Source organism: Henckelia pumila, chromosome 4, assembly GCF_033568475.1.
Source record: "Henckelia pumila isolate YLH828 chromosome 4, ASM3356847v2, whole genome shotgun sequence".
Taxonomy (NCBI): Eukaryota; Viridiplantae; Streptophyta; class Magnoliopsida; order Lamiales; family Gesneriaceae; genus Henckelia; species Henckelia pumila.
Genome location: NC_133123.1, coordinates 116,214,220 through 116,224,062, shown reverse-complemented (window position 1 = coordinate 116,224,062; position 9,843 = coordinate 116,214,220).

Sequence of the window (9,843 nt, the reverse complement as noted above, 5' to 3'; positions counted from 1 at the left end):
TGGATTTTCACCCACTTGCCTATGACTTCACGTCAGTGTGATGCTATCTGGATTATCGTTGACCGGTTGACGAAATCAGCACATTTTATTTTTACAACCGGGAGTATTCTTATGATCGCATGACACGCTTATATATCCAGGAGATAGTGCGATTGCATGGGATTCCAGTGAGCATAGTTAGTGATAGAGACCCGCGATTTACCTCACGTTTTTTGGGTAGTTTTCAGCAGGCGTTGGGTACCACTCTGAGTTTGAGCACTACATATCATCCGGAGACTGATGGGCAGTCAGAGCGCACTATTCGTACGCTGGAGGATATGCTACGTTCTTCTGTCATGGACTTTGGCTTATCTTGGCAGGATCAATTACCTTTGATCGAATTTGCCTACAATAACAGTTATCATCGTAGTATTGATATGGCACCTTTCGAGGCATTGTACGGTCGACGGTGTCGTACTCCGTTATTCTGGGATGAAGTTGGGGAACGACAAGTCGAGGGTCCTGAGTTGGTGCAGCAGATTGTAGACAAGGTAGATTTGATCAAGAATAGGATCAAAGTTGCTCAAGATCGGCAAGCCAGTTATGCTAATATTCACCGCAGACCACTGCAGTTCGAGCCTGGTGAATATGTGTTCCTTCGAGTATCACCTTTCAGGAAGGTGATGAGATTAGGTCTGAAAGGCAAGTTGTCACCTCGTTTCATTGGACCTTTCCAGATACTGGAAAAGATCGGAGATGTTGCATATCGTCTGGCATTACCGCCAAATCTTTCCAGTATACATAATGTTTTTCATGTGTCGTTACTTCGACAGTACATAGCTGATGAATCTCATGTGATTCAGTCTACTGATATTCAGCTAGAGTCAGATCTGTCTTTTGTTGAACGACCACTCCGTATCCTAGACAGGAAGGAGAAAGTTCTTCGGAACAAGACTATACCACTTGTGATGGTACAGTGGCAGCGTCGAGGCGTTGAAGAAGCAACTTGGGAAACTGAGATTCATATGCAAGCAGAATATCCTGAGTTGTTTGCTTTGTATTTTTTATTACCATGTAAAGATGTAATTACAGTTATTGTAATAAAACATGGTTTGATGTTTCATATTGTTATCTTGATTTATCTTTAGATGTTATTTTGCGGACGAAATGTCTAAAGATGGGGAGAATGTAGTAACCCAGAATCCATTTTAAGATAATAATATGTTAATCATGATAGTAATTAACCAATTTCGGAGTGTAATTGGATTTCAGAAGGAAATTTGGGCTTTTGACTTTGGGCCGGATCGGAAGCTCCGAACCCAGATCGGAAGCTCCGAACCCAGATCGGAAGCTCCGATCCCAGCCACTTTGGAAGTCGATCGGAAGCACAGAGATCGGAAGCTCCGATCCAGGAACGGAAGTTCCGATCTCCAGCTGCCAGCAATGCTCGATGACTCAGCCACGAGTTTTGACAAGTGTCGAACGGAGGGAATATCGGAATCTCCGATCATCGGATCGGAAGTTCCGATCCCAGCGTGTCATGCATGCACGCAGTAAGCTGGATCGGAAGCTCCGATCCCGAAATCGGAAGTTCCGATCCTGGCCGGGAATTTTGCCTATAAATAGGGCTTGTCTGATTTCATTTGAATTACGAATTCCCGAGTTTCTTTCTTTAGTTATATAGTGTGAGTTATACACTTGAGGGCCCTATCGATTATAATAGAGGTTCTGGAATAACCAAGTTGTGGTTATAGTCATCCGGGACTAGCGACTCCAAAGGGCTATCTACAGACAAAGGTATGGTCCGGAAATCTATTTAAGTTTTGGGAGTACTTATTAGCTTAGTTAAGGCTTATAGAAATTGTGTAGTGATACGACGAACTTTTGAATATAGGCTTGGAACCTAGGATCTACTATACTTGAACTAGCCTAGAGGTACGTACACATTGACTGAGATTGCCAGTGAGTATACATGTTTATATGTTGCATTTATTTGGCATTATTATATGGCATGATATATGATTTACCGTTTTCCATATTCATATGTCATGTGCATATACACGTTGAGCTTATACCTTGTTATACCTGATTATAGAGCCGCTCAGCTCTATACTCGATAGTCTGTCACTGAGAGTACCGCGACGGCGGGGGCATTTATGTTTGTCTACTCTAGTGTACTAGACGAGTGTGGTTGCACCCAGAGGTTGATCCGTGCGGTGGCAACACTCATGTGGCGCCGGTACTGAGCATGACTTTTCGGATGACCCTTTACCAGTCATCATGTAGCATGCATTATATACATATGTTTACTCATGTCTATGTACTGGGCGTTAGCGCTCACGTCCTAGTTGTTATCTTGGACACCCTATTTCATGGGGCAGGTCGCAGGATGGACGGAGCCGGTAGTTTGAGGCAGGACTAGGGAGCCGGAACTTGTCAGGAGATTTTATACAGCAGGATTTGTTTTAGCTGTAATCATGTTTTAAGACTGTTTACGTTAAGTTCTTCGATATGGTTGTATCACTACATATTTAAGCCTGGAATTGTTTTACTAAGCTGATATGTAAATTTTGGATTACGTTTCCGCACGTTTTTACTTTGTTAAGTATTCCTTCTTTATTAAGTTTAATGCATGCTATTAGTTGCCAGTTAGTATGTGATTTCATGAAGGGTCACTACACAACCATTCCCCAAAAACTAGCATTGCTTTGGTTATTTTCAAGTGCCGGATTGGTAGATGCATTGCACCATGCCTTTGCAAGACGTTCATCTTCATCTTTCAACCATTTTTTTCTCGTGATGTCGTCACCTCCACTTGCAGCAACAACTTGTTTTTCTTTCCTTTTTGATTTTGAAGATGTAGTTTCGAAAATAGGAGAAGGGACTTAGTTTGGATTTTGGGAAAATTGAGTTTGATTGAACATGTGACTCAACATGTGCTCGTCGGAGTATTGAGATTGAGAAAGACCAATCCACTGGGTATTGAATTGCGAAAAGTTTGGTGGAGGAGAATTAAGATCATCATTGTTACATGGATTCATTTTCGGATTTGGATTGAATGAAATTAAAGAACAAGATTTTTTTTTTTGTGTAGAATGAAAGTGTAGAAGAAGTTGTTGATTTTTCAAGAAGATGAAGAATATATATAGAAGATCGAAAAATATAGCCGTTACTAGTCGTTGGAGGTTTTTTTGAATTATTTAATTCTTTTAAAAAATTAAATAATTTTTTTATTTATTAATTTTTTAAAATTTGAATGATTTAAAAGGTCAGATTAATCTGGACCATTGGATCTCCAACGACCAGATTAATCTGACCATGCAATTTAAAAAAACAAAATAAAAAAAATTTTAAAAAGAAAAAAGCCGTTTGAATAGATTTTTAAAATAAATAAAAATAAAATAAAAGATGGGGAGCATCACCGCGCGGAGACCCGCATCTTCCTCGCACGCGGATAACATCCACGTGCAAGATTCTCGCCCCTTGAAAGGGGCGAGAGAGGAAGTGGGCAGAGGATGTGGACATTCTCGCTCCACATCGCTCTGCCCTTGTACATGCTCTAACGATTGAAACAATAAGATCGAATCTTAAACAAATTATCACACCATACACATTAAAAAAATAATGAGATTACACAAAAACTAATTAAATAATGTCAATTATCCTTTATCCAATAAAACGAAATAATAAAGTAAAAAAAAAACACTCAACAATATGAGAGCGATGTAAGTAATAACATGAACAGAGTGATTTTATTGTGCGCGCCATTAATGCATCGCTGTAAAAAGTCATATTTCTTATAATGAGGTAATAACATAATCATCTCTATTGTATTTATTTTTCTCAAAATACAAAAGAGTCGATCATCTCTACCTCGTGAAAATAAGAATTTAACCCCTACCATGCTCGGATATCATCTTACGAGAATCACCTCTACATCTCCTGAAAATTAATAAAACCCCGTCGCAAAAAAAAATCCTCACAAAATTTCGACCATAAAATAATTAATCTATTAAAGAAATAAATAATTATTATGCATAAAATAAATCAAATAATTTTAATTAATATAATAGTTTTAATTTATGCAGTCTAGTGGTCATTTAAATGTTCGGGCGTGGCATATATTTTCACTAGATTGATGTTGAATTGTAGAGACTCTAGGTAAATCTACATTTTTCTTTTCTTTAATTTGCACCATATTGATGTTCCATATTTTTTTTTTTTGGATATCTATGTATCACTAAGGTTGAGTATTAGTGTATTACACACTCACACAAACTCTAATTTCAGAGACATCAATATGAAATATAATAAATAAATTTAATTGTTCTTCTCTAATTAAAGGGTAAAAAAAACAGAATATATAAAACCAAGACAAAGATTACACGATATTTTCCCATTTTCCTCAATTGAACAGATCATTAAATCAATTTAATATTAGTTATAATAAACGTAAGTGGTTATATGTATTCTGGACAAAATAAATAGAATGCGAAATGTAATTAAAGTATAACGGCAATGGAGAATCTGAAGTGGAGCCGACATACGATGTTTCTATTAAAACATTATTATACACCTAGTTTGTGCAGGCTTGCGGTGCTGAGTTGTTGGAAATTTGGAAAGGTAAATGGGAAAGACAAACTAATGGGGATGTGAAATAAGGAGAGGTGGATTAATTTGCCTAAAAAGGAGTTGAATGTTGGTGTACTATTTCAAATTTAAAAAGCCAGGCACTAATTTTTTTTTTTGGACTGTCCCTACTAACATTTCATTGATCCGTTTCTATCTACTCATATGGTCTTTTAGATTTATATCAGTGAGGTTCGATCAGATCCATATTTATAATAAATAATAATATTATAATTTAATGAATCAGGTCAAATCGAAGATCATAAAGTTGGCTTATTATACAGTCTCACATGAGTTTAGTGTTAATCTAGTCTGTCATTCTTTCTTTGAGATCAAATCAATTATATATTTTCTAAAAAAAATTAATGATATATTTTGTTGAAGTATGCTTCTATCAGATTGAAGAAAGATAGAGAAGAGATCAGATCAAATAGTGAAGATCAGATGAGTTCAGTGATAAGATGAATTCATGGTCAAGATCGAATACTATGATCAGATCAAGTCTTCGGATGAGTTCATGCAGATCGATTGCTCGAGTACTGTGATTTGGTTAGAACTCAGATAAAGTGTCCGAGAAGCTATAAGCATGAAAGCAGATCAAAGCAGATCGAAGTACAAGAACAGATCAGACTGATGAATGAAGGCTTATCGGGTTTGACCATGTTGACTTTATAATTGGGTCGTAAGTTGTTGTTGACCTAAAGCCCAAGATGAAAGTCGGTTTATTTCTCAATATAAGCAGATAGAAGCTGACCGCAACGAACATAACAAAAAATCAAAATTATTCAGAATATATTGAGAGAGAAGAAAGAGAGATTTCGGAGGAGAAAAACTAAGCGAAGATTGTGACGGGAAGTATAAAATCTTGAATTGAGTCTGTATCTAGCTTGAGAGTTTATCTTAGTCTATCTCTGTAATAAGCTCTGTTCTTGAGCTTGGTTTGTTATGTTGGTGATTAATAAAGTGGTTGTATTGCTCTCCCATGGACGTAGGCAAAATTTTGTCGAACCACGTAAACACTTGTGTTGTTTATTTGCTTTCGCGTGAGTGTTGAGTTTGATCTATGTGAGTTGGGTTTTATCTGTTTTTTTGGGATTGTGTTCTTACTTGTCTGGTAATTCTCGGAATATCGAATTCTTCCAGATTGATTCCTAACAAGTGGCGCCGTCTGTGGGAAACTAAGCAAAGATGGTGGGATCAATGAAGTTTGATATTGAGAAGTTTACGGGCAAGAACGATTTCTCGCTCTGGAGAATCAAGATGCGGGCAATCCTGATACACCAAGGATTAGTGGAAGCTCTTAAGAAAAAAGGAGAAGATGTCTGATGATATAAAGAACAAGGATGAATTACTCGAAAAAGCACACAGTGCAATTATTCTCTGTCTGGGTGATAGACCTCTTCGAGAGGTGGCCAGAGAAGATCTTTAGCGGCGGTGTGGCTTAAACTCAAGAATTTATACATGACGAAATCCCTGGCTAACCGTCTGTACATGAAACAGAGGTTGTATTCCTTTGTGATCAAGGATGAGAAGAACCTTGAATACCAGATCGAAGAATTCACCAAGATACTGGATGAATTGGAGAATACTGAAGTAAAGCTTGAGGGTGAAGATTGGGCTTTGATACTTCTGAATGCACTTCCTAAAGCATATGAAAATTTCAGAGATGCTTTGCTATATGGAAGAGAACAGACAATAACCTTGGAAGAAGTTATGTATACCATACAATCCAAGGAACTTCAGAGAAAGTCAAACACAAACACGGAATCATATGGAGAAGGTCTTACGGCGAGGGGCAGAAGTGATAAGAGGACACCCAATGGGAAATACAGGCCAAAATCTAGATCGAAGAGTCAAGGAAGATATCAGAACAGAAATTTGGGTAATATAAAGTGTTATGCATGTCAGAAGGTTGGGCATCTAAGAAGAGATTGTCCAGAAAGAAAAGGGAAGCAACAAGAAAAAACCAAGGAAGATGGTATTCTGGCAATAATTTCAGATGGATATGACTCAGCAGAATTATTAGTGGTTTCTAAAGGTGATCAAAACCACGAATGGATATTGGATTCAGAATGCTCCTTTCACATGTGTTCTATAAGATCTTGGTTTGAAAAATTGGAGGAATCAGATCAGGGCATGGTACTGTTGCGGAATAATCAATCATGCAGGATAAAGGGCTCTGAAAATATCAAAATAAGGATGCATGATGGGATCGACAGAGTACTCACCAAGGTAAGGTATGTGCCTGAGTTGAAGAGAAACTTGATATCATTGGGAACGCTTGATGCTCAGGGATTATTCATTCAAATTAGGATCAGGAAGTATCTCAGTGTCAAAAGGATATCTGGTTGTTATGAAGGCTGTCAAAAGGAACCTCCTTTATGTACTACAAGGTGAAACAATTATTTGAAGTACAACAAGTATTCAGGATTAGAAGGATAGAACCAAGTTATGGCATCCGAGGCTTGGACATGTAAGTGAGAAGGGATTACATAAGCTGTCTAAACAGGGTCTGTTAGGTGGAGATAAGATTGAATCACTGGAGTTGTGTGATAGTTGTGCTCTTGGAAAATCAAAAGGAGTATCGTTTGGTCAAGAAAGTCACACAACTGAGCAACCATTGGCCTACATTCATTCAGATCTATGGGGTCCTTCTCGAACAGAAACTCATGGTGGAGGCAGATACTTCATGTCTTTGATAAATGATTACTCAAGGAGAGTATGAATATTCATCTTAAAGACTAAGGATGAAGCATATGACAAGTTCAGAGAATGGTTGCTGGCAGTCGAGAACAAGAGTGATCGAAGAGTTAAACACCTGAGAATAGATAATGGGCTGGAATACTTATCAGATAAGTTTGTGAAGTTATGTAAGGAGAAAGGAATTACCAGACACAGAACAGTGGCAGGAACACCACAGCAGAATGGCATGACAGAGAGAATGAACAGAACTCTTCTGGAAAGGGTCAGATGTATGTTGATCAATGCTTCTCTGCCTAAGTCCTTCTGGGGAGAAGCATTATCTACTGCGTGCTATTTGGTCAATAGGTGTCCATCCAGTGCGATTGGTTTCAAGACACCAATGGAAAAGTGGAGTGGAACACCTGCAGACTATTCAAACTTGAGGGTATTCGGATGTCTTGCATATGCTCATCTGAAACAGGACAAGTTGGAAGCAAGGACAGTCACATGTATATTCATTGGGTATCCGGATGGTGTGAAGGGTTATAAGGTTTGGAACCTGGAGTCAAGAGGTCCAAAGTGCTTCAACATCAGGGATGTGAAGTTTGATGAATCCAAACTGGGATATAAAATGAATACAGATGAAAAGGATAGTCAGATCAGTGTGAATGAGAAACTACCATTTGAGGTGGAGTCTTCTGTGCCAGATAAAGAGTCAAAAGAGATGCAAGATGAGAATATGACAGTGAGTGATCAAAAAGAGGACTTGAGTACCTATAATCTTGCAAAGGACAAAACCAGAAGGGAGATCAGAGCTCCTAAGAGGTTTGGTAAAGCTGATCTGGCTTGGTATGCACTTACAGTAGCTGAGGAGGTGGAGTATTCAGAGCTGAATAATTATGATGAAGCTATGGCGAGTAAACATAAAAACAAGTGGACTGAAGCTATGAATGAAGATATGAACTCACTCGAGAAGAATCAAACCTGGACGTTAGTAGACAGACCGAAGCATCAGAAGACATTGTGTAGTACCCCGTAACCGAAATTGGTAATTAAGAGATTAATTATGTTAATTAAAACCAATTTGGTATCTGAAGGATCGGAAGCTCCGATCGATATTACGTCATGCATGACATGTGGCAGGATCGGAAGCTCCGATCGCCCTATCCGAAGTCAACCAGTGAGATTTTGACATGTGGCAGATAAGGATGTTCGGAAGCTCCGATGGCAGGATCGGACGTTCCGAACAAGGATCGAAAGTTCCGATCGAGGATCGGAGGTTCCGATCGATGCCTATAAATATAAGGTCCGAGGCATTCATTTCTTGCCAATTCTGAGTTCCTTTACTTCGCCCTCGTGGCTCTATTTTAGGGCTTTGGGTACTCTTATTTTAGAGTTGGAGTAGGGAACATATTTAGTATAGTCAGACAGTGTCTGACATAGTAGCGGAGCAGCGCTCGTGTTGTAGAGCTGTGTTCGAGGCTGTGAATTCGCGGCAGGGGAGTGCCCTAGTTGCGGGATAGTCGCCATCAGTGGGCTGACGATGGACGCAGGTATAGCTATGGTCTCCTTTAATTATTTAGGAGTATGCAATAACTTAGTTAAGGATTTTAGCGCTTATTGAATGATGCATGGGTATTTGCATTGTAGACTTGATGATAAGCTTGGGACCTAGAGTGGAACTACTAGGACTGCCTTAGAAAGGTACGTAAGTACTGACTGAGATTGCCAGCGGATATGCATTCTTATATGTTGAATTTATGTGTTTGCATGTTATTATTGTTATGCGGCATGTGCATATCATCTTGTGCCTGTACATCTGGATATCTTTCGAGATGAGCCAGTTAGGGTTGCTCAGCCCTGTTAGGACGTTTGATATCGAGTACCCTTAGGTACTGATACCTCGAGGAGTCCGTGGTCCGCATCCGGGATTCAGGAATGAGTGGTTGCACACAGTGGTTAGCTACCCCGATGTGACGAGCTTATATCCCAGGCGCCAGTTTGAGCAGTTTGTATACAGTTATCCCAGATATGGATACCCGATCATTTGCATGCATCATATTTGTATTTTTATCCGTGCTTTCGTATTGAGCTTAGAGCTCACGTCCAGTATTTTCTGTGTATCTGGATACCCTATTCGATGGGGCAGGTATAGGTGCAGGATTGAGCACCAGGAGCCTGGAGTAGCCAGTGACCTTGAAGACAGCAGGATTAGCTGTAGGTTTTATTTAAAGTAATTCGATTGTGTTGTATAAATCAAGTTTGATTAGCCGGTTGTATTCTGCCGGTCTACTTGTAATTAGTCTTCCGCAGCAATTTGATTTAATGCATGCTTAATTATACTCTTAAACTCTGATTAGGTAGTGGATCCGGGTCGGGTCGCTACATTTATGGTATCAAAGCACTGCATGCAAGGGACTTAGGAAATTGATAATAAGACTTCTTGATTATCCTTGTAGGATTGATTGAGGCTAGCGAAAGAAGATTTGGTTCTTCATTGCCAAGGTTTGCGGCAAAAGTTTTTACTATAAAGAATGCAGCAGTGATGAGAAC